The sequence below is a fragment of the Micromys minutus genome (assembly GCF_963924665.1).
Source record: "Micromys minutus genome assembly, chromosome: 29".
In the NCBI taxonomy this organism is placed as follows: Eukaryota; Metazoa; Chordata; class Mammalia; order Rodentia; family Muridae; genus Micromys; species Micromys minutus.
Window position 1 is genome coordinate 22,137,847 of NC_137964.1, and position 26,521 is coordinate 22,164,367.

Consider the following 26,521-nt stretch of genomic DNA (forward strand, 5'->3'; position numbering starts at 1 on the left):
TCAGGAACCACATGAATGTCAAGCTACATATCTGCTACATATGAGTGGGGACGCCTAGGTCTAACCTATGTATGTTCTTTGGTTGGTGGTTCAGACTCTGAGAGCCCCAGGGGTCCAGGATAGTTGACTGTTGGTTTTCCTGTGGAGTTCCTATCCCTTTCCTATCCACAATCCTTCCCCCTATTCTTCCATAAGAGTCCCAAATCTCCATCCACTGTGGATGGACAACATCCACTCTCAGAGGACAACATGCTCCTGTCTTCAAGCATAACAGAGTATCATTAATAGTGTTAGAACCTGGTGCTTGTTCGTGGAATGGGTTCCAAGTTGGGCTGGTTATTGTTTGGCCATTCTCTTAGTCTCTGCTCACCCCACACCCCCCATGCCTGCATTACTTGTAGACAGGATAAATTTGGGGTTGAACGTTTTGTGGGTAGGTCGAAAGCCTTTATTATAATGCTGCCATTTTGGACCATGGAATCCGGGTTAACCTAAGTCTGTGTCCCTGAGCCACAGCCACACATGCATGGTGCCAGAACAAACTCACTTATCCCTGGTGACATGAGAGTTCCCTCTTTGTGTCAACAAGAACACACACAACCCTCACAAATACCTGCCTGGTCAGAAGAAAGCAGTATCCCTGTAAAGGTCAGCATCACAGTGACCTTCAGGTGACACAGGCAGAGCTCATAAATCACAGATTCAGCTTCCACATCATGGTTCTTTCAAATCACATCCTTTGTATGATGTTCTGTGGATATACTGTGCAAGAGACATTTAGTGTCTGTCTCACTGTGAAGCTGTCTTTAGCAGCTCACATGTCTTCAAGGACCCTGAATCTTTCCATATAGTGTTTCTGTTATTCTTTAGATATAAGCTTAGTCTACGATTGTTTCTCTTATGGCTACAGTTTGGTCCCTGGAAGGTCCAGCATTCCATACATGCAAAAGCACCTCAGAATGAAGGGAGAAGGCACATTAAATATATAGATATTTTAATTGGGCATAAAGCATGAACAGCAGATATCAATAATACTCCCCGTGTATTTCAGGAGCTGTGGTGGGTCAAGCAATGTATGTGGGAAAGCACTTGCCCTGTCTGGGGGAGTCTCAGTATTTCGAACTTTAGGCATGGAATCAGGATGCCCTGGGTAGACTTAGATACATCTGAAGTCACTCTAGATGTGCTCTGGGCTCCAATGAGGAAAGAAGAGGTTGCTACACTGGTCCCTAGAGGAAAACGTCCAACTGTGGTTTCATGTCTCAGCAGTCCTAATTTCACACACACACACACACACACACACACACACACACACACACACACACACACCATCTTTCCTTTGTGATTATTTTCAGGATTAATGAGGCAGAATGTTCAATTAGGAACATTAAAAGAATGGAGGGTATGGGGGTTCCCGGGGAAAGTTCAGTTCTTAGGAGAAAAAGCATTTGTGGATCGATCCTGCCTTCATCCTGCATCTAGCTCTCCTCTAATTGGCTATGCTTGTTGTGGATAGAACAAATCAACACACTAACTCTAACAAGATAAGACCTCCATTTTATTTGCCAGTATTTCTACTTCTGTTTATAATAAAGGGCCACACCACTGAGCCCAAGCCTGACCGATGTTTATAACATAAGAGGTCATCACAAGATACAGATTTCTAGCTCTTTATGGATGAACATAAGAGTTGACCCACTGGGTGGTCAATCCCAAATGCCTGGATTCTTCCACTCTGATGGTTTTTCATTGCCATCATCTTCATGTTTCCCAGGTCTACTCGCCTGACGAGCCAGAACTTACTCCCTGAAAATAACTTAATATTTTCTTTTGTAGAACTCACTCTCAGTGCCTTAAACCACCATCATTATTTTGTTACTTTGTAACTAATATAAATAAGTATGACAGAATTTATCCACTGCCCACCAAGCACCCCCTTCCCCCTTTATATCAACCCTAACTTAGTGCTGAGGCTCAGGAGAAAGAGCCAGGTTGGCCCATAGCAGCTCCACTCTGCCAGCTCCTGTCCTGAGGGCAACATGGACCCACTTCTGTATTTTTCATGGAACAAATTTACAGATGAGGCTCTAGGGGGTAAATTCCTAGGAAATAAGGATTTGTGATAACAAAGTTGCTGGGGAGTCTGCCATTTATCCTCTGTTGCAGACCACACATGTGTAAATGGGAGGTGTTAAGGCTGAGACACTCAGAGTGTACAGCCAAGCCCCAGAGGATACTGGCTCACATCTGAACTCCTGGTTTGAACCTATAGAGAGATCCTGGGAGCTATCAATCACCCTATGTCTGACTACTACAGAGTCTGGCTATGGTCTACCTGTTGAAACAAAATGTGATGTTTGTTTGTTTGGTGGTAAACACCTCCAGTAAACAGCTTTCTTACTGAGGTAGTGAGAATGAGATAGAAAGGGAGACATTGTTCCACACTATGTAGCTCTCAGATACTCACTTTTTCATTCACGTTCTGTTCAGAAACATGTCCCAAGTGCACAATCGCATTGTTGTGCTAGAACACACACAAAATATTTATGCCAACATTGAACACTTAGAGTAGAAATTAAAGCAGAAATTTCCATGTATTGATGAGAATATTCCATGTAACATCATGATATTCTCACTCTTATATTTAATTTTATTCATGTATATATGTATGAGAGGTATCGTGTATTAGTATCATGAAACATCTGTGGAGGTTAGAAGATATCTAGTCAGCTTTAGGTGTCACTTGGCACAGGCTAGAGTCATCTGAGAAGGAAGTTTCAATTGAGAGATTGCCCAGATAAGAATGTCCTGTGAGCATGTCTGTGGGAATTGCTTTGATTATTTGCTGATGTAGGAGGGCCTAGCCCACTGTGGGTGGCACCATTCTCTAGGCAAGTGATCCTGTGCTAAATAAGAAAGCTAGCTGAGCATGAGCCTTCCAATGATCCAGCAAATGGCGTCATCCTCCAAGGTTTCTGCTTCAAGTTCCCAGTTGAGTTCTTGTTTTAACTTCCCTTGTGGATAGGCCATCACATTTAAACTGAAACAAACCCTTTCTTTCCATAAGTTGCTGTTGATCAGAGAATTTTAGCACAGCAACAGAATGGAAGCTAGAAAAGAGAGAGAAGCATTGTGGACTTGATACCTTTTCTCCATCATATATCTTGGGTTCTAAAATTAGAGCCACCATTTTGAATCTCTCTAGATCACATTGGCCTTGATCTTGAGTGTTCATTAATATATGAGGGCCCAGCCCACTGTGGGCAGAACCAGTCATAGTTTGATGATATGAATTGTGTATGTGTGTTATGTATTAGCCTGTCTATGTGCCTATAAACAGTGTCCTGCTGTATTCCTAGGCTGTTCCTTGCTGAGAGGTAATGCTGTATGGAATTCCAAGCATGCTTGTCTCCATATTCCTGCCCTCTCAGTCATGGACTGTGACCTGAGAGAATGAACCAAATAAACCTTTTTGTCCTCTAAGTTTTTTTTTTTTTTTTTTTTTTTTTTTTTTTTTTTTTTTTTTTTTTTTTTAGGATTGTTTTATTACAGCCACAGAAAGAAAACTAGAACAAGAAAATCCATAATGACAGAAACCAGGTCTGTGATTGACAAGGACTAGGGGTTGGGGAGAGAACCTGGGCATAGTTAGTAAAGAACAGGAATGTGTGGAACATAATGAAAGATTCTGGAACTATTTCACAGTGATGGTTACATGGCAAATGTGGTTTGCATTACTTGGTTGTCTTCTTGACAGTGTTATAGCTGCCAGTACACTGTGTGGATCTGATGATTTTTAAAAAGAAAGGAAACTAGATTTAACATATTTATGTACTTCTTTGGCAACTGTTTCAGGTGTGTGCACAGTCTGCAGTGCAGGTATGGGGGTCAGAAGACAACTCTCAAGAGTTGAGTCTCTCCCTGTGCATTGCGTGATTTCAGAATCAGGCTCATCCTTGGGTCTGTGTACAAGTGCCTCTACCCACTGAGTCATCTCACCAGGCCTGACTTTGGACCTTGGCCACTGCTTTTGACTTTTCCTGTCATTCTAGAGTATCAGGGTCCACTGGCAGCAAGCTCTCTGTCCCAGCACACTGGCTGTACTGAGAGGTTTGAATGTCCACCATCAGGACCAAGTGCTAGGGGATGCTGAGAAACCACTGGGTGTGTTTTGATGGAGGGATGAGCAGCTTTCTGCACCCTCCATGCTGAACAGCAGAAATTGAATCTGAGCATTTCTCTCTGTCAATGAAGGGAAGTAAATACAAATTTTGAGCAGGTTTTCAAAATTGCTTTGACAGCTTTTCTATTATAGTTCAGTGACTCTGGGAGTGAAGATCTATATTTTGTTTGGATTAAATTGTCGGAGGGGTAAGCTTCTCAGCCGACAATCCTCCGGTTTTCAACAAAGGTTGGCAACCCAATGGATTTGTGTTACCTAAGATTTTTCATATATATATATTTTTTGAGAAATCCATGACACAACAAAATGGGGAGAGATACATGAGAGTAAGCTAAGCGGCCATGAAAATTGCCAAGTTGGGAGGCTCTGGCATTGCATGATTTTTTTTTAAAACAGAAATGTTACCATTTTTTCTTTGTTTCTGTGATTTGTCAGGTAAAATAAAAGGTGAGCAGAGCAATGCCTGAAGACGTTTTCCTTATTTTTCTCCCATTTTCTCTGACTGCTATAGATCTCCCTCCACTCAAAGTTAGAGATAAATAACCTACCAACAGGAAAACAAAAGCAGGCTATCGACAGAAAATGTTCTGGCCCCAGAACAATAAGTCTAGACTTTAGGAAAATGTGTTTAGCTCAGAGAGAAAGCCTTCCAGTTGCACGGTGCCTGGGTCAAGGTACAGCACAGACCAGAAGGATTAAGCTCAGGCTTGGGGTTCAGCTTAATGATGGCAAGGGAGGTCCCGGATGGAGGAACTGAGCTCTGGGACTTAGCTGTAAGAGTCTGTGCCTCCCAGAGGTGTTAACAAATTGAAATATATTTACATTTCCCGTCCCTGAGAGAGAAGGCATCTCAAGTCCTGAAGTTAATTTATAAGCAATGGTAAAAAGCAGACTTCAGTCACTTTCTACTCTGGGGTTGTAAAGCTAGTGACTAAATCGATTCTTGCTCCCAGAGGGCCATTTTGGGGATGTTTGCTGAGCATATAAACACTGCCAATAAGTATTCTTGTCTTCAACTGAATGTAGTATCTGAGATGAGGCAGCCTCATGTCTGTCTGAGGACATGCACTCAACCATGATGGCCCTCGTTTGGCTAACAGACACAAACCCGTAATGGAAAATTTAATTTAATTTGGGTTTACCTAAGGACAAGCTGATGTGCAATGTCCATGCAAGGAATGGGTAAAATGTGCATCTAGGGTCTTGTGGGGTGCAAAAAAACTGAAGGTAAAACCTGTGAGACACAGATAAGCAAAAAGAAACTTCCATAGGGCATCAGCAGTGTTCCCATTTCCTCCCCTGCACAAAATGGAGCTCTATTTGATTTTCAGGACAAGGTGGTTCCTTTTTCAGTGTCTTAACTAGCAGGTTTAGGCTGGGACTAGAATTTGAGATATACTAGGTTGTCTCATGCATCTTTTCACTGAGGCTCAGACCCCGTGGACAAGGTTTGGACTCTGTGGTCTACGAGCCTATCAATGTCCCCACCTCTGAATACCACTGAGATTCAGGATTAGGTAGTTTTCCTGTGATGTCAGATGCACCTGTTTGTCTCTGGGTTGTCCTACACTAAATCTGACAACCCGAGAGACATTACAAAAATGCAGGAACTGAAGAGGATGAGATTCAGTGGCCATGTCTGTGGAAAAGATGCCTATATGTGAAATCCCTGGGAAGCAGAAGACTGTAAAGTCACTGGGAGTTGTTGATATCATGCTTAAAGAATGTATGAATGGGGTCATACTTGAAGAATGTTTGTGACTAAAGCTAAAATCGCTAAGCCAAAGGTCAAAAGTCTGAGAACGTTATTGAAGGTTTGAGTGCATTATACAGTATATTTATATCAAGTGAGTAGTAATTACAATTTTTCTGATTTTCTCACACATCAAACACTAACTTACACGATTTTTTTAGGTGATTATCTAAAGACATGACTTAATGCTTTAGGGACCCACGAGCCTTCCTGGCCACTATAGCAATTTCAGTCATTTACCCTTCAGCAAACTTGGGTATATTAGGAAGCCTAGAGAGACAGTAGAGTAATCATGACTCTCCATCCCACACTGGATGACATAAGGTCCCAGAGTCAAGCCAAGGTGGATGATGACCCTACTGCCTTCCAAGTTCCTTTATACAATGAATTAAACAGAGGTTTCTTTTGCAAAGCATTTTCTTTGGGTGGGTTGTGGGATAATCAAATAGTTGAGGAGCATAATTGTAACTGAACCGAACAGCTTGCTGAGTCTGCCCAAGCCAGTGTGCCCTTTGTCTCAACTCAGCTGGATTTTCAGTGGAGTTGTATTGTTGGAGCTCAGTCTTTACTTGGCACTATTTACTGATGAGCATTAAATGGAGAAGATAAAATTAAAGTCGTGTGAAAGATTAAAGCTGCTTTGTGCTGAGAGACATCTTTTACTGCTTCCAGTCGGAGTGTTCGCACTTCATAGACCAAGTGCAAAACAAATTTAAATTAAAGGAAGAAGTCACAGGTCTGAACAAAGCAGCTCTCCTTGGGGAACCCGATGATATCTTATGATTGAGAAGATAGCTGCAGATCAACGTGTCCAAATTTCTATTCTGTAGGTATATGTCATGAGACTTATAGTCTTTCTTTGACCCATATACTTAATATCCTTGGTGGGTGCCCACCCAACACTGCAGTGTTCTGTGTGAAGTACAAATAAAGCCATGGAGAGCTGGTCCCTTCTGCCTGTGGCTGAGGACCTTAGACACAGTCTGATTAACTGCAACCAATGGTCACATGTACTTTTAGATGCATGAAATATTTTTTCTTCATTCTTATTCTTTAATCTCATTTTCCTTTATAACATTTAGAGTTGGGGGAGAACTAAGAAGATAACTCAGTCAGTGAGGTGCTCAGCATGCACGCGTGACCATTTGAGTTAGAAGTCCAGACCTCACGTAAAAGAAGTCATGCTCACACTTGTAATTCCAGTACTGGGAAGTGGAGACAGGCAGATTCCAGGCACTGAGTCTGGGGTATTCAGTGAGCTTCAGGCCAAAGACAGACATTGTTTTTTAAAAACAAAGCTGATCTGTATAATGTTGCTTGTGTATATATGTTTTCAGGGCTGTATTTGTTATTGGATAACCAATAGGTGTGTGCATTTCCCTGGTGAATACGATTTCTCCTGCTCTCAGCAGTCCTTATTTGCCCTCTACTCTCTGTATGGGGTTGGATCATCTAATGGCACTGTCCTTCTTTAGCCCATGTTTAGATGTCCATGTTGGTAGAAAAACATCATTTTTTAAAACCAAAATATAAAACAAGGACTGAGGAATGTTAAATTAAAACCTCCATTGAGCTTCCTAAGGGGTATGGCACCCTGCCATATTGGGAAGTATCAGGAAAAAAGAGGTTGAGTGTTACCACATTATTGAGAGGTTCTCTCCTTTGCTGTTGTTATCTGCTTGTTTATCGACAAGTATAAATTTGGTTAAAAACACGCATGAGGTCTTACCCTGGCATGGCTGTACACACCTATAATCCCAGAACTTGGAGGCTGATGCAGGGAGATTATAAATTTGGGATTAATTTGGCTGGATGATATGGTGAAACTTCATCTCAAAAAGAACAGACAAATATGTTTGTAAAGGAGTTTTGTGTGTGTGTTTGTTTGGCATTAAGGAACTAGAGATGTGGGTGAATGTGCGGACATGTAAACCTATAAAATATTTGAAATGATAAAAAGTATCGCAAAGTAGATGATTAAAAGATTTCCAGACATATCATCAAACTAAAGAAAGAGCTGTGGAAGGAGGAGCCATGGTCACAAACAAGGCATGTGATCAATTTTGGTCTACAATGTCTCTCTTTCTCTCCCCATCCCTTCTCCTCCTCTTCTCTCCTCTCTCTTTGTCTCTCTTTCCCCCCTCTCTCCCTCCTTCCCATTCTCTCCAGGCTTCCTCTTCATCTCCCTGCCAACATCTGCTTCTGTACCTCGACTTGCCCACTCATCCTTACCACACTTCCATCTTCTTGCTCAGTCTCCAGCTTCAAATCCTTTCATCAAGCAGATCCATGTACATGTCCCTGGCCTTGAGACACATGGCCAAGCCTGACCTCATGGGAGGATGGGAAGTAAATTCTATTTCCAACGACATTTTGCCTACTAGCAGATGCTTCTTTTCCCATTCGAGGGCAGCAGGGTGTGGGTAGGGTGACATCATGTCCTCAGCCTTGTCTGTGTTTGTCCTGTATACAGCCATCATTTTCTTTGGGTTACAATCCTCCTTTCTCACAGCATTGGAGGGACCTGTCTCTGTATCAGTCATTTTTGTTAATATAATTCCTTTATGTAGATACTCAGAAAGACTTTTTACAGGATAAGAATATCGGACATATATCTTTTCACTCAAAACTTTACAAATTGGATTTTGAAAGCCTCAAATGGATTGCCCATTATTTCTATGAGAATTTTAAGTCATGTCTTCCATTATCATTTTTTTACAGTACTAAAAGCACATTCAGATGCTTTCGTTTATCTCTAGCAGATCTCCCCAACACTCAGTGGTGTCTATATTTCAATCTCGAGGATGGGACTCAATTTCTCCATCCTCTCAATGCAGAAGATTCTATAGAGCCTGCATAGATGTCTCTGTGAGCTGAAGCAGAGAAAGGGATATACCTTCATCACACTTGCTCTTTCTTCCTCCTGCCAGGTTTTCACAGAGGAGGTATCCTAAGCACAGGGCAGATACAAAAGATGCCAAGAGCCTGAGTCCTCAGTAGGTCTGAGAAGCAACCAGGACAGAGACGTGACAGCAGGAGGCTGCTTTAATCCCTACTCGAGTCTAGAATGGTCTGAGGCAGAAATTGCTCATGAGAAGTGTGGCTGAGCCCAGGAATTGGACCCAAGATAACAAATATTTGGATTATTTTTTCAGTTCTCTAAGAACCCTAGAAGCTTTGTTCAATCAGCTTTCCTGATTCTCTTCATGCCTGGTAGAAATATGGTTGAGGGTAAGAACCAGAGTTTCCATGCCTGACGAGGCCCCATGTATACCTCTATCTGTAGTACAATCTTGGAACAGATATCTGAAGGAAGAAGAGAAGAACTGAGATCGGTTCACCCTATCCCCTTCAGATTGGGTGGAGGAGACATTTAGATTTTATCTTCAACCTCAACCTGAGAGGCAGAGGATGTGGGCTGAGATCAGGCTCCTCCTATAAGCTGGTGTGTCATGGGGGTTTGACTCTGAATATTCTCCTTCCAAGCTCTGGTAGCATCAAAAAATAGTTGTAGTTAGATTGTAGAGTGGTTATATCTGTGGATTTTGATAAACAAACATTCTGAACTGACGCTCCAGCAAAAATCATTGCTGAAGATAATTAAAAGTGAATTGCTGGATATAAGTATTTTGATAATATCTGATCCTCCTTCCCCATCTCTAACTCCTCTAAGACCACAACACCACAACACCCCCTCCCAATGCCAAGTTCTTTTCTTTTTAAATCCAATTAGTGCTGTAGCTATGTACATGGTGTGGGGACATCCATGGAGCATGAACAATCTACAAAAAGACATAAATAAATTGCTTGTTCCGCATTGAAAGGACTCTCCCTCCCCGAATGGAGGGTTCACTCACATGAAGGTGGCTCCTATCTGTAACCCCAGCAAGGATGACATGCCCCATTGTTGCCCCGCCCCAGATTTTGGCCCTCTAGGAACATACACAGGAAGAAGGAATGAAAATATTAGGAATGAATCAAATCCAAACACCATGTAAGAAACTTTAGATGTTCACACTGCCTTTGCGTTTGAAAGAGGTATTGTGAATAAATGCAGCATGGAATAGGAGGTGCATGTAAATCTTACAAACCTAACAATTTCCAAGGCTTCTTACACTTTTGAGAAAAGGTGTGTGTGTGTGTGTGTGTGTGTGTGTACGCACGCGCGCGTGCTTTTTTTAGTTGACTAACTTGGAAACACCAACTGGGTCATTTGGTGGGGGGGTTGGTAAAGTCCCAAGTTGGAAGAGTTGACAGGCTGTAGAAATGACAGCAGGCAGAGGAGGCATCAGCCTGAAGGTTGCATAGTTCACTGGGGGTTGAACTCATAGCTTCATGCTTGGTAACAGCTCTACAAACCAAGCTGTGTTCCCATGTGTCAATGGCAATATTTTTGTGTTCCCTATTCTTTCATTAAAAGTTCCATAAATTTATTACTAAAACACCCATTTTTTAAAAACAGTCTTTATGTACCCACCTTGGAAAAACCTCCAGAGTTAAATGTGTAGGGTCTCATACATAAAATAACAAATATTTCTATTGTCTATATAGAATCTCCTTACATGGAAAATATCATGTACGCCATTATGTGCAAAAGGACCCAACTTCAGTAAGTAATCATTTTCCTATTTCAATGCCACTGAGAAAATTAGATGATAAGTATTCTTTTTAAATTATCTGCCCCGGGGATGCAAATACTACTAAACACTTAAGAACCTATACTATTCTTTTAGAAGAATTCAGATCCTTCTGAGCTCATATCTGGGTAGAACAGCTCACAAACATCTGTAATTACTGCTCCAGGGAATCCTATGCCCTCTTCTGGCCTCTGAGGACAGTGCACACACATACACAGATACACATAATACTTATACACATACATAAAAATACATCTTTTAAAACCCTTGATCAAATAAATGAGCTGCCATAATGGCAATCCTCAATAATCGAAGTCCAGCCATTTGCCATGAAAACCAAACAGAGAAAACAACAATGGACCTATAAAGAGTCTTTGATCAGAACGGGAAAGTCATGGAGACACAGACCCTTAGCTCTTCTTTTAGAGGTGTAAGGCTCCATGATTTGCTGAAGAATGACACCCTGGACTCAAATAGTGTACAAATGCAAAGAACGTTTTATTTTGCAGAAGTCCAGCATGCTGGGGTCTCTCATTATCAACACAAAGAGACAACCAAGTGAACTTGAAGGCCAGATTTAAAGCACATTAGGGAAATTCCTGGGTAGGTGACCTTTATTTTGCTCCATTTCTGGGCACATTCCAGGACCACTACCGGGGCATGGAGGTTGGAAACTGTTGCTGGGGAAGTCTGAAAACTGCTGTTGACTCATTGTTTTTGCCCCATGCCATGTGGCAGGACAGTTTCTGATACCTGAACTTCCTCAGTTCTTGGAAACAGAGGCTTAGGCCTCAGAACTGCCAATTTGAAGCCTGTCCTGGAGTCAGCCTGGCCTTCTCACTGGCACTTCTGCGATTTCCCCGATTCTGTAAGGAAGGAATAGAAGGGGGTGTAGATGGGGATCAGGAGGCTTGTGCAATTAATTAAGTCTTGATCAAATCGATGTGGGATGATCATTATCTCAAGATTGATCTGAGAGGCTTTTTCAAGATAAGAACAAAGCTGTTTTCTGAGGCAGACTAGACTCTTGTCACAAGATGTTTATTGATCAGACCCACCATTCTGGGAATCCAAGGTGACTCTGGGGTTAAAGGAGATGTCCAGGAAGCATGGGTAGAGACACCCTCAGGCATCCTCAGGCAACTCTGTACCTCTTGGCCATGTTTACTTTTGGTTTTCCAGAGACTAGAGACTTGGGAGATGCGGGTCAAAAAGCACAGAAAGTCCTTTAGTCAGAATATGTTTTTAGCTCATTCACACAGTACGCTGATATCTATAAGGTTGTGTATTTCTTCTCTGTTACCTGCTTCCTGGGGATGTTTCCAGAACTTCTCACTTGCTTCTTGTCTAAGCTTGTGCCTAAGTAACCCCTACCCCCTACCTGTGAGCTTTCTCAATTAAGAGACCCTATTCCTCTAATAATGAGTTGATATAGCACCCGATATTTTAATGAACTCATAAGTGTTTGTTAAATGAACAGGTGAATGTAAAGTAGGAGTTGTTTCTAGTAATTTTTGCTTTTGGTTTTTGTTTGTTTTGTTTTTTTTCTTCACTTGAAGCACAAGGTCTAAGGAACAGAGTAGACAGGTGTACCTGGAATTTTAGAAGCTTTAACATTGTGTATTGAGGGGCTGGAGAAATAGCTCGGCGTTAAGAACACTTGACACTTGCAGAAGACCCCGGTTCAATTTCAGCACCCACAAAGCTGGCTCAGAACCTTGGGTAACTTCAGCCTATCACTTGGTTGTGTGACCGGGCTTTCTTTTTTTTATCTTCTCCATCTAAGCAATTATATGCAGGTCTGCAGTGTTAGTCCTCAGTGGGGAGACTCTCCAACGTCTGCTACCCGAAGCTGTTCTGTTTCAAGCTTCACACTAGGAAGGAACTCTTTCATTAGCATGCGCACCATGCCAGGAGCATGCGCACCACATGCTTGCTCTCCATGCTTCCAGCTGGCTAGGTTCTGTTGCTGTGTTTTTATCTCCGATTTTGTCTTTGTGCAGGACTTGACTTTAGTACCCATTATCACATTTAAAAAACCTTTGGTATTTAGTTCAACGTGATCGTGGCGTAATTGCAGAGTATCTTAATTGCGGCTGGTTGCGTCTATTCAGATTTCCCTAAACAAACACAACCTTTTTTGTTTCCTTCGTGGTTACCGACTGAGGCTGAGTTAGGACTTCATTGTTCCCTCTTCTGGAATGTCCAATTTCAGCACAATTGTGTTCTGCTTAAAACAACACCCTAAGGACAGTGGGAAAGTCACAGGCTCGACGCCCTGCTCTTCTCTTTGGGTTTTTGTTGCCTGACACATTGGGCTCAGAGTCCCGGTCGGAAAGACTGGGTGATATTTTGTTCCGCTCTACAAGTGCAGAGCTTCCAATAAAGAACAGCTCTGTAGAAAATTTTCATTCCTGATTTCTCATTTATAGACACTTATGTCTGAGTCACCATGCTTTCTAAGACAATAGGCCAGGCTCATTCTTACAAAGTCTATGCGCTGGACAGTGGTGGCACACACCTTTAATCCAAACACTCCGGAGGCATAGGCAGTTGAATCTCCTCTGTGAGTTCAAAGCCAGACTGGTCTACAGGGTGAGTTGCAGGACAGCTAGAGCTAGTGAGACCCTATCTCACCACCCATCTCACCGCCAAAATGTATCTATGCAGGTCCTTTTGTCTTGAGATTAGCTGGCAATTAAAAACACCTTGTACATTACACACACACACACACACACATACACACACACAATCACATATGAGTGTTCCATCTGCATTTATGCCTCCAGCCAGAAGAGGGCATCAGATCCCAGTATAGACAGGAGCCACCAATTCCTATGGAATTGAACTCAGAACCCCTGGAAGAGCAGAAAGTGCTCTTAACTGCTGAGACATCTCTCCAGCACTTAGCTAGTAGTTTATCCTAAGCTGTTAATATCAATCTGTAGTAAAACCTGTCTACACAGCTTCAGGGGCTTCATTCTCCAAGGATTGGTCATCTCAGACAAAGTCCTCGTGTCTGCTGCAAATGTTTCTTATAATCTTTGAAAAGATGGAGGTGGGTCTCTTTGCCTTCTGTGTCCATAGTAGGGTTCATCATAAAAAGAATTAAGGAAACTCCAGATTCCTTACTTTTCTTCCCACAAACCATATGTGGCTTATTTTTACACTTTCGTTCCTTGATCTGTGCTAAAGTTGCCTCCCCCTGTCAAGCAGCATGACATTGAAATTGGAATATATAATGGTCTGGTCATTTATTGGAATATACAGAGGTATGATCACTGCTGTATTTATCTTTAAGGTCTCTGTTGTTCTCACTTAGCTGGGATTGTTTCACTTAATTTTTATTTTTAAGATGTATTTATTCTCAATTAGGTGTATGAATCTGTGGAGTAGGGATGTGCAGTGCCCACAGAGACCAGAAGAGGGCATCTGATTCCCCTGGAGCTATAGTTACAGGTGCAAGGACTTGAACCCGGATCCTCTGCCAAAGCAGTATGTGTTCTTAACCACTAAGACATCTCTCCAGCCCCTCTCACATCCTTTTGAAAAAAAAAAAAAGGCTATTCTTTTCATGGTCTAAAGAATTACTGAGACATTTATCCAAGTGCTCCTGAACATGAGCATGTTTTGTGAACCTGCAGAGTTGTTTGATTGAGCTCTCGCTACTTTCAACTATTTTTTTTTTTTTTTTTTTTTTTTTTTTTTTTTTTTTTTTTTTGTCCAGTGCTTTTAGTATCCGGACAATGTTTCTCTAGAGAAGCTATCCAAGCTGTTAACATTTTATCCTTTACAGAGGAATGTAGCTTTGAATGTCAGGGTTTTAAAATGAAAAAAAAAAAAAATCCTTGTTAAGGTCTCTGAAGCTTAAATAATTTGTTCTCATTTGAGTTCACAAGGACACTCTTTTTTTTTTTTAAACATATATTGACATACCTCTGGGGGGGGTACTCTTGGAGGGTAGCCACCTGCTTCCTCTGACTGCACTTAATAAATCACTGCTTAGTTAAAGGCAGGATTGAAGTCAATATACCCCCTTATATTCACAGCCCACTCTAGAAATTTACAGCATTCAAGATTCCCAGGGCTTTCAATTTACCTAGGTGAACGGCTGACATAAATCCCAATCTTCGACCCAAGCGTCTTTCTCTGTCATACGCCTCCAACAATCATAAAGTTTAAACCAGCATCCTCTGGTTTAGGCATGCAATGTGAATTCCCTTTGCCATTTTCTGTTACTCAGAAATATACAGTTGTTTGTCTCAATGTTGCTTTGACTTCCCAGAAGGCATCTATAGGAACTACTAGGAGGAGTGGGGTGACAGCTTAGCAGTTAAGAGAACTTAGTGTTCTTGCAGAGACAAATTAGGTCCAGTTCCCACTGACCACATCAGACTTAACAACTTGTAACTGCAGCATTAGGGAGGATCTGATGTTCTTTTCTGGCCTCTGTGGGCCTTGTACTCATGTGCCCTCACGTCTGTATAAACATAACTTAATAAAGAAACATAGAAAGAACTGCAGGCAAAGTCTAACCCTTGAGGAAAAACTGTTTTTTTTTTTTTAAGTGTGTGTTTAGAAAACTTTACTGTTTTACCAAATCAGAGACTGATGGAATCCACAGGAAATAATAATATTGTGAATTTTGAGTTATTGACAAGAAGCAGTACGAAGTTAGCCACTGGGTCTTCTTCCGGAGTTGGAGTAAAGCTATGACAAACTGGATCTTGATCTACAAGGGTTAGCACAGCCTATAGGTAAGGACTTGTTAGGACAAATAAATTAAGTTGTAATGAAATAGATTGCTCGGTGATGAAAATTCTAAAATGTGTAAGATCTGCTCATTGTAAGTTTAAACTAAAAACCTCCACTTCATGGAGCTAGTTATGTCGGAATGAAAATCACTTTAAAAATAATGCTTTTATTGGTTTATTTCAGAACCCACCCAACTTCATGTTTTCTCTGTTTTGTGTTAGCCAATGACTCTTGGATATGGAGCCTGCCCAGGAGTATGGTTGGCACACTCAGTGTCACTCTGTGAAGAACACTGTCTTTCCCTCTCTCAGCAGCTATCAAATAGCAATAGCCCTGTGTCTAGATGTGAAACGTGGGGACTCACCTTCTTCCCTCCATGATAGGCTTGTTTTCCCTGGCTTGAGCTTGTGCTTGTCTTATGCATGCTACTAGTCTCCTATGTGTGGCTGCTCTGTTGTTCACACGCGTGTTTGAAGGTCAGTTGGCAATTAAGAGGGTATCATACATATTACTTCAAGAAATCGGTAATTCCTGGGGAGGAGAGCTGGTGCATAACAATTAAGATCACCCAGATAGGGGCTCACAGCTACCATAACACCAGGTCCAAGAAATATATTATCCTCTCCTAACCACCACAGTGTCATACACACAATGTGCATAGCTGTGCCCATGGGCAAAATATCCATACACATAACATTTTAAAATTAGAATAAAGAATTTAGGTGATTTCTCAGTGAGCACATGCTGGGTGATGTAAGTGTGATTATTGTGCTGTCAGATCCTATATTTCTATACACTACCCATTGGACATTCTCTGATCAAATAAAGAACATCTGTAAGGCATTCATCAAGATGGGCTTTGTGATGATGCATCGTGTCAACACATCAGACAGAGCCTTGAATCCTCTATGTGAGTGCCTGTGGGGAAATTTCTTTGATCAGGATAACTGAGGTGGGAAGACCTGACTGCTATAGGCGACATCATCGTCTGGGCTAAGAGAAAATGAGCTGGGCAAGTGCACCCAAATCACACCCCTTCTCTCTTTCCTTCCTGATCGTTTATGTGATGTTACCTGCTGCTCCAGGTCTTGATGCTTTGACTGACTCACCATGGTGAGTTATACCTGGAACTGTGAACTCAAAGGAAACTGTCTTCCTTGCTTAAGTTGCCAGAGTTGGGTGTTTTATCAGGAAAAGTAACACTGCCAGTTTGCAGCCTCTATCTACCTACAAAAGCAAATTCTATCACCTAGGAAGTTATTTCACACATACCAAAGATGATTGTGTTTTAGACTCTATTAGTCAAAAGCAACCATTGGTTGTCAGACATAAAAACAGCCTTCTAGGCATAGATAATAGAAAGTTAAAAGTAAGTTAGTGTGGCATGGACCTCCCAGAACAACATTTGAGTGAACTGTGATTTCCCCATACATCACACATGACCAGAAAAATGTGAGGTCTCAGCTGAGCATGATTGGGCCTTACAATTACAGTTGCTTTCTTTTATCAACTTCAAGATTGCAAGAAAGTAGAAAAGCTAAATGTGGAAGATGATGCTTTGTGGAACAGCTGGGGCAGATGTGTGCTTTCTGAACTCATATTTGGATGTAAACTCTGTGTCAAGTTTTTAAAAAAGAACAGTAGCAACAACAACAAGGAACAAAGCCAATGTTCCACATTTGTTACTGTAACCCCACACCACAGGCCTTTTTTTTTTTTTTTTTTTTTTTTTTTTTTTTTTCTGAGTGCAAATAATTAAATTCATGGCCAAGTCAAAGACTGCTTCAGTAAACACACAATGAGGTGATTTGAGTGAGAAATGTCCCACATAGGCTCAGGTGTATGAACACGTAATGCCCAGCAGGTGGCACTGTTTGGGGGAGGTTATGGCTCCTTTTTGGAACCTTTAGGAGGTGGAGGCTGCTGGAGGAAGTACATTAATTGGGGTGAGTTTTGGGAGTTGATAGCTTCACTCTACTTCCTGTTCTTGCTATCACCTATGTGTAGATGGGATGAAATGTGACTGGCAAGCCTCCTGCTCTTGCCTTCCCTCCCATGATGGACCTCCTCCCTTTGGAACCTTAAGCTGCAACACGTCTTAACTTTTGGAATTTTGCTACTCCTCATGGTACTTTAGTTACAGAAAAGCAGCTAATACCAAAATAATAATAATAATAATAATAATTTGATATGTGATTTTAATATTTTTTAGTTGTAACCTGCTAAGATGTATTTGAGAAATGGGCGACTATTTCAAATAAAATGAAGTAGTTGACCTGTTTAGTGTAATTTATTGTTTATAGATTAGCATTTAAAAATAGATTCCTTGTTGCTGTACAAATCCGGATGTAATACTCTAAAGCTAAAATGAAATTTCATAATTGAGGGGCTGGGGAGACTCCTCAAGTGGTTAAGGCACTGCCAAACAAGCATGAGAACCAGTTTAGACCCTCAGAAACCCACCTACATGATGAGTGGATATGGTGGCCTGGTTGTAATTTTAGTCTGTAAAGGTAAAGACAAATACGATACAAAATATGCTGGCCAGGAAGCCCAGATCGATCAGTGAGCTCTGAGTTTGATTGAGCAACCCTGACTCCCTAAAAAGCCAGAGAAATGATGAAGGATGATTTGTGACACCAACCTTAGGCTGCTTACATATGCATGTGCAAACACATATACAGAAACATGCACATATACACATATTCATACCACACACGTGTAAAAATAGAAGAACTAAAATCAATAAAAATGAATAAACCAATCCTCTTATTTGGCCTTCTGATGGCCCTGATATGGACCGACCAATCAGCCGCTCTGGCATCAAAACCAGCAGCTGCGATTACTCCTACCACCTTCCCCAGGATGCGGGACAAGCTGGTCACACAGTGCTTATCATCCTGCCTTACCCTGCAGGACACCTGTTCCGTCCTCACACTGCTTGGTGAGAAAGCCAAGAGCCTCAACCTGGAGGCTATGGAGTGGCAGCTTATTCCTTCGATGCAGCTTACTTCAAGAAATACATTCATTTAAATTATTAAAGAACTAAAAAAAGCCATCATTTCCACTTAACCTCGTGACTCCACCACCGTCACCACCTCAGGGTCCTGTCATCCCCTCAGAGATACCGATCCTTATCAGCTGGCACCCCTGCCTGCTGTCCAGCATAAAACAGTCCACCAATCTCATGATGAGGGATTTGCAAACACCCACCTGGACGCAGAGCATCCCTCCAAGAAAGGCTATAGATTCCTGGAGCAGGCAACTTCTTGCTTTGTAGCTCTCCAGGCTTACAAAGAGTAATTCTTCTGCATTAGCAACTATCTGCTTCTATCTTTCACTGCTTCAATTAAAAAAAAAGAAATAATCCTGGTTTTACAAGGAAAAGGCACAGCCGAGGAAAACTATCATGATTCCACAAAGTAAAACCGTGATCCGTGATCCATCCTTACTTGTAATTTTCCACAAGCCATCCATTTAGACATATTATTTTGTTTTGTTTTTTTTTAAAGGGATTGCATTAATTATTTTTGCTTATTTGCTCTCTGGTAGACGGCACTTGGATTGATGAGTAAAACTTCCTGGGAGAGAGGCAGAGAGGAGCATGGGCGAACATGTGCGTTAGCTGTTTTGTTAGAAAGCTGCTGCGAGCATGAAAGCCGGCAGGGCAGATGTTAACAGGAATAAACTTCAGCCATCTGCTTGCTCCTTTCAGAGGAAGATGGATTTTTCTGAGACGTGAGTTAATCTGTTTAGATAAGAACCTCAGCAGCCATTTTGCCAGCTTAAGCGCTGACCAATGCCCCTCACTGCTCCTCTGGCTTTGTCCACACCCTACCATGAGGTCATCTGCAGGGGAGGAGCTCTTGGGGTTCAAAGTATGTTGAGGAATCCAGAGAACCTGCGTGCGGGTGGAGCGTTGTTTGTGATGCAGGGCTGTTTACCAGGTTTTCAGAGGACAAAGGATTACGGAACAGCAGATGAAACAGACGATGGGAGGGTTCAGGATACAGCAAGTCCAGTCTGGAAGGCTGACACCATCCAAGCACATAAGGAGAGTACCACAAAAACACCCCCCCCCCCGCCCCAGAAGAAACCCAGTTATCACATCAATTGAGGGAGGCTGGCTGACAGACAGAGAAACAGAATCATAGCTCCTGGCTTTGTAGGTCTTTGATTTTTACAGATATACTCTTATGTGTACATTGTTTTGCCTGTCTGCATGCCTGTGCATACTGTTGGAGGCCAGAGAGGGTGTGGGATCTCCTAGAACTGGAGATACAGGTGGTTTTGAGCCACCATGAGGATCCTGGGAATTGGATTGAGGAGGACATGCTTGGCAACAAGTGCCTTTCACTGCAGAGTTATCTCACCAGCTCAGGTTATTTTTAGTTCTGATACTGTTATAGAAATGCTGTTTGTATCACCCTCTGGTAACGGAGGACATACCATAGTGAGCAACCACAACTGAGCACATTATATATGCACTTGTCACCAATAAGTGACAAAGGCTTTCCTCTAGGATCACAGGAGATGAATGATTTTAAGAGTCTTGATGAATCCATATTACTCATCTTGCTTCTTGATAAATGAGTGTTTTTATGTTAAAATATGGTATAAAGTGAATGGGAGAATAGCCAAGGATGCCTCGACTCTACTCAAAGAGCTGCAGGCAGCTGAGTGTGTTAAGTGTCAACCAGGGCAACCCACCACAGATATGCGCACAGACTAGTTGGTTATCCAATTCCAAATGGCCAGCCCTGAAAACATACTTACAAATAACATTATACAGACTGAGCAGGTTGTAATTTATGTGTTTAGGAAATGGTATTTTATTTCATTTTATTTAGGAAATAGAAGGAACTTTAGATCAGTGTGCTTAACAAAATAGTCCAGACTTGGGGAGACAAATACACATGTTTTTTATATGAAGGATTTAGATTTGGGTGTGTTATATTGTGGTGTGTGTGCTGTGGTATGTGTGGTGTGTGTATGTGTGTTTTGTGGTGTGTGTGTGTGTGTGTGTGTGTGTGTGTGTGTTTGAAAGAGAGAGAGGAGAGAAGAGGCAGGAGAGAGAAAGTAAAAAGGAAATCATGAGAGGAGAGAAAGCAAGCTTAAGTGAGGGGATATCAAGAGAGGGTCATGGAATGTGTGACACTAGGGTAACAGCATTATTTGGGGGATGGGAAGGGAACCAGCAAGAAGGGAAGAGAGGCAAAGGGAGGAAGACAGCAAGAGGTGGATTAGAATGAGGTGTGATGGTGCATATGTGTGAAAATGTCCAAATAAAACTCATCTTGTATGTGTTCTAGATTGCTTTCTGTTGCTGTGATAAAACAGCATGGCCAGAAGCAGCTTAGAAGAGGAAAGGATTAATTTTATGTCTACCCAGCAAGGTCACAGCTCATCACTGAGGGAAGCCATGGCAGGAATGCAAGCAGAAACCACAGAGGATGCTGCTTGCTGGCTCATTCACAAGCTCATGCTCAGTTAGTTCTCTTATTCAGCCCAGGACCACCTGCTTAGGGAATGGTGCCACCCACAGTATGTCAAGTATCAATCAGGACAACTCATCACAGATATGCCCACAGGCTAATCTGATGTAGGCAATTTCTCCATGAAGGCCTTCCTCTCCAATGAATCTGGGCTATGTCACTTTGATGATTAAAGTAGATAGGACAGTATGGTAGCTTAAAAATTGAGGTCCTGTAGAGATAGCCCCATGATTAAGAGCACTGGTTGCTCATCTAGAAGACTCAGGTTCCATTCTTGCCACCCACATGGTGACTCACAAACCTCTGTGACTTCACTTCTAGGAGATTTGACACCTTCTTCTGGCCTCCACCAGTACTACATGCATCTGGTATACCAAAAAATACATAGGTGAAGCACCCAAACACATGGTTGGAAACAAGTTGGGCATGGTGGTACCCTTCTTTAAGTCCAGGCCTTGGGAGACAGAGGCAGATGCAGACAGGTCTACTTAGTGAATTCCAGGCCAGCCAGAGTTACTTAGAGAAATCCCTGTTCAAAAAGTGCATGTGCATAGGTGGGTAGGCAGGGAAGGAGGGAGGGGGAGAGAAAAGGAGAGGGAGAGGGAGAAACAGAGAGACAGACAGAGAGAAACAGAAAGACAGGGACACAGAGAGACTGACAGGTTGTATTTTATACTCTATCATACACACATCACAGGTATGCCTTCACATATGCTATGGGCCCACACTTACAGGGGACACAACCTTCTTCCCCTCCCAGCATCCCCACCTGATGTCATGACATCACTACTTATCCTACTCTGAAAAGTTTCAGCTCCATGAATCACTGGGCCAGCTCTGCATCTGCGGCAGAGATGTCTGAATGAGTCTGATGATTTATTTCCTGATGTGCTCATCAAAGTTCCCGCTATTCATGCCACCAAATGAGCTTACGGAAGCTGGATCTCACGGGGATGACACCCACGTCACATCTGACTCAGACATGATGAACGGATGTAGAAAATTAGTGACTCCACTGCACATCCACTTTGCATGTCATTTGAAGAAAGTGTTTGGCACAATTGTTTTAAGTTACAATCGTGGTTACATGGCTGATCCAAAGAGCCACTGTGAAATACGGTCTGCCGTGAAATGAGCAGACATCTGGAAAATGCCAGTGAGCAGATAATTAAGTTATGCTTCCGGTCTGCTTGTTTTTATTAACAAAGCAAAGTCCCTCTTTTGACCCAAGGAACTTTCTGGAGTCTTAATTATTTTCCCCTACTCAAGAAATCCTTAAATAAATCTATGTGCCTGCACTTCAAAATTTTAAAATTAAGCTAAAAAAACAAAACAAATACAAAACAACAACACAACAACAAATATTCTACTGTTTTAAAACTAAAGTGTTGCTTTGTTCAATAATGGATAGACATGGCTATATGTTGTTTATTAAAAACTAGGTTTTAATTGTTTTTTATTTACTCATTTATTATTCTTCAGTTGAACATGAAGAGAAAGGATGATAACCCTCATGAAAACTCAAGTTTAATGAGTTAAGAAAGTCATTCAATTTTATGTACCCCTCTCCTCTTCTAGCATGATTGGTAAAAACTATTTTCTTTATATATTAATTAGTCTTTGTTAAATTTTTTTCTGAGAGTCACCATTACCACCTCTCAACGTTCTTCATTATTATGCCTAGTGAGAAGCTAAACTGTGCTTCAAGTCATTCAAAGTTATCATGTGACCAGTGTTAGATTGTCCCAACCCAGAGGTTCTATCAACACTGGTCTGATTCTGTGATTGTTAAAAGCACATACTGCTCTTCCAGAGGTGTATGCTTGGTTCCCATCACTCTTATCAGGCAGCTCACAACTGTAGTGCCAAGGGAATCCCGAGGGCTCCCTCTTATGGCTTCCATCAGCATCTGCACTCAGGTGGTCAGATGCATGTAGATAACACACATACACATACCTAAACATAATGAATACTCAAAAGTAAGAAGGTGATCCTTAGAAAGTAGGCATTAGTGAACATGTTCTTATGACCTCAATGACCAATTTTTCACCCTCTCCCTACAGGAAATGTATTCTCTTCTTTTTCCATACGTGCACACGCAGGCACATGAACATATGTCCACATGTGTGCAAAAAATTAAGAAAAAAATAAGAATATAACATATGTATACACATGAAAGAGTGTGCATTATATAACTATATAAATCATTAGAGTGGCTATTTTTCTTGATCTTAAGGGAACAACATAATTCTTTCTGCATAAGGGATATTTATTTAAATATTAACATGTAATGAATGAGTCAACAAGTTAGTTGGCTCTGGCACTCAGTATGTATTGTGATGATTAAGTTAGGGACACTGATATGTCCATCATCTTAAATAGTTATTTGACATTGACAACAGCTATCTGTGTGTTTTGATGCAAACACCCGCTTCTAGGTTTGGGTATTTGGACACTTGTTCTCCAGTTGGCGAAGTGATTTGGAGAAGGGAAGGGGTCTAACCTTGAGGGAGGAAATATGTCACTGGGACAGGCTTTTCGAATTCACAGCCCTGTCTACTTGGAGGTTGCTCCCTCTGTACCCTGTTCATGACTGAGATCTGAGCCCTCAGCTTCCTGTTCCTACTGCCCTGCTTCCCACCATGGTGGACTTTTACCCTCTGGAACCATAAGCTCACTTATATGTTTTTCCCCCTCCCCTGTAAGTTGCCTTTGGTCATGGTGCTATTTCACAGCAGCAGCAACAACAACAAAACAAGGAATACATGGTTTTCTTATTTCGAAATATTCAATTCATTGTGGCTAAGTACAGTCATCCTGCTTCATGACAAACCATGAACACGGCGTCCTTTCTGCAATGTTTGGGACACTCAGCAGAACCTTTGTCTTTTCTGCAATTTTTTTTTTGTAGGGGGAGACACTTAGGAAGCCTGTTTGTAAATCTCCCTCCTTCCATCCAGGGAATCTCATGCTGGGTGCTGGGACATCTTCATCCAGGTTTTTCTTGAGGGACACCAAGGTTGATTCTTGATGTTGGCCTTTGTGAATAAACAGGGAGTGAAGTTGTCTCCTCAGCACACTAACTTCATTTTTTTTTTCTAGGCATACACAGAGGATTGTTGGTCACCGTGGTAGCTATATTTTTAATTTTCTGTAGCACTTGCTCTAATTGGCTTTCCCAATCACATATGAAAAGCCCCATTTTCCCAAGTCTTCCCTAGTATTTTTTTAAAAATATTATTTCTAACTGGGATTAGCTGACGTTGGTCATGGATGAGACTTTTCTTGTGTCTGGTGAGAGAGAGCGTGGCAGTCTCGCACAAATTTAATGCATTGTATTGCATATCCTTTCAGTTCAAAACACTTCGTAAGTTCTGGGATGTTCTGGGTTGAGCTTTGTTTTTTTTGTTTTGTTTTTTTTTTTTTTTTTTTCCTTTTTCTTTCCCTGTGTCTAGAGCTATGGACCAATCTTTCAATGATTGAATTCTGATTTAGTCTTGTTTTATTATCTGGACCTTAAGCATTTTTGATGCTATTCTTATGACAGAGAGCATGGTCCATGTAGTGAAGCGGTCCTTTAGACCTGTGTCTGTGGAGTATTCTGTAAACAGCACTCAAGTCATTTGATGCTGTTATTCAGACTCCTGTATCCTGACTTCTCTTTCTCTTGGTGCCAGTCACTGACAGAATCGTACTCTGCAATCTGCCGTCAGGCTGTAGTTCATGCACAGGTCTATTATTGAAGAACCACCGCACTTGGGGTTCTGACTGGGGCATCAGTGACAGCTCCACAAAGACCTTTCATAATGAAAGCCAATAGCTAGACCAAGATCTCCAGATCTGGCGCTCTGCAAGCCTCTCCTCTTCTATCTTCATCTTCTTCCTAACTGGCCACCATGACGTTGAATTGAATGAAAGATTGCATTATTTATCATTAGATTAGGGGGGCAGTTTTAGGTTACTGATCTTAATTATAGGAACCGACAGGAGGGAACGATTATAATTCGCCAAGCATATACAATTATTTAATTTGATTTTTAGTTATGAGTTCTATAATCACAGCCTTTGTGAGTAATTATCTATAAGAGGGGGAAATGGTCTCCCATCTCATCACCAAGTTGCAAAATTCTCATTTATTAATAATCGTTTATATTAATAACAATTACTAAACTAAATATGCCAGCCCACCCCTTAATAGATTATATTCTGTTGTAGAGAGATTATTGCCTCTGAGAACAAGGAGTATAGTAGAACTCATCAAATGGGCCTATAGTTTCTAATTTTATTCTGGTTCTGGTTTTGTTCTGAGATGCCCATGCTATATGCTGGCAGGAGTCCGCTCTTTGGAGTATGTGCCTGTGTTAACTTTAATATTCTCATTCACTGACTCCTCATCTCATCTCTTGCTTGATTCCAGGTGAAATTTCCAATTACAGCACCCGAAATCCCACAGACCCTTGCTTAGCATCCTGACCATCTATCAGGGGGTTCATAGACACAGGCTCTTCAACTTGCTTCAGCTCACATAATGGGAGGTGTGCTAAGTTCCATGTTCAGTCCTCTCGAAAGCTTGTCCCATCCCTGCTCTAACCAAAAGCAACCTGGGAAGGAAAGGGTTTATTGCTTCTTACAGTGTACAGCATCTCATGAAGGGAACTCAAAGCTGGTACCTGGATGCAGATGCTGTAGCAGAGGACATGGAGGAACTGAACCCATGGCTTGCTCAGCCTGCCTTATTATATAAGCCATGGCTACCTTCCATGGCACATAGGGTTGGCACATCCCACAGTAGGCTGACCTTCCTACATCAGTCAAGAAAATGCACCACAGGATTACACAGCTCACTCTGATGAAGGGATTTTTTTTTTTTTTTTTAATTTCAGTTGTTCCCTCTTTCTGGAAGTCCATAAACTGTGTTCATTTGACAAAAACAAAACAAATCACACCAGCACAATGCCCACAGCACCAGCCTGTCCTGTCTTTCATATTTACTTGGCAATCTAGGACTACATAAAGCGCAGCATCTACTCCGTGCTCCCAGGCCAGAGTAAACTATTTCTGTATCCTCTCACTTATGAAGCGAGAGTTGTTTTTGTGTGGATAGCTGTCTGTGGACAGTGCATATGCAGGTGGAGACAATTAACTTCCCCAGGATCCTTACCATAGCAACACTTCTTTTTGTCCAGATTCATCTTCTTGACTCACCTCTCTCCTTCCTCTTCCTTTTCCTCTTTCACTTCTTTTTTTCTTCTCCTCCTCCATCTCACTAATTGCACTTTTTGTTTTCCATATGTACATGGATCATATATGTAAATCCACCAATTGTACCATGGGAACACAATGGTGATCTCATAGTACCAAAAAAAAAAAAAAAAAAAATTCTCCTTACTCCTATCAACTGCCAATAGCTCTTCAGTTTGGAGTGGGGTCCCCAGGAGTTCCCATTTATGTAGGGATTTTGACTGACTGTACCTTTTATGGGTCACCATAGCTACTGTGAGTTCTGTGAGTTCCTAGGAGGAACAGTCATGTCATTTACAGAAGAAAACATTACCAGGATCACAGGATTATGGGTCTAAATATAAATATTTAGAAGGACACGTGACAATTTAGCAAAATATTAATAGTAGATCCAGCCTACAGGTCTAGGTTCTCCCTGTGCATGAGATTTAAGATTGATATTTTTTAAAAAAAATAA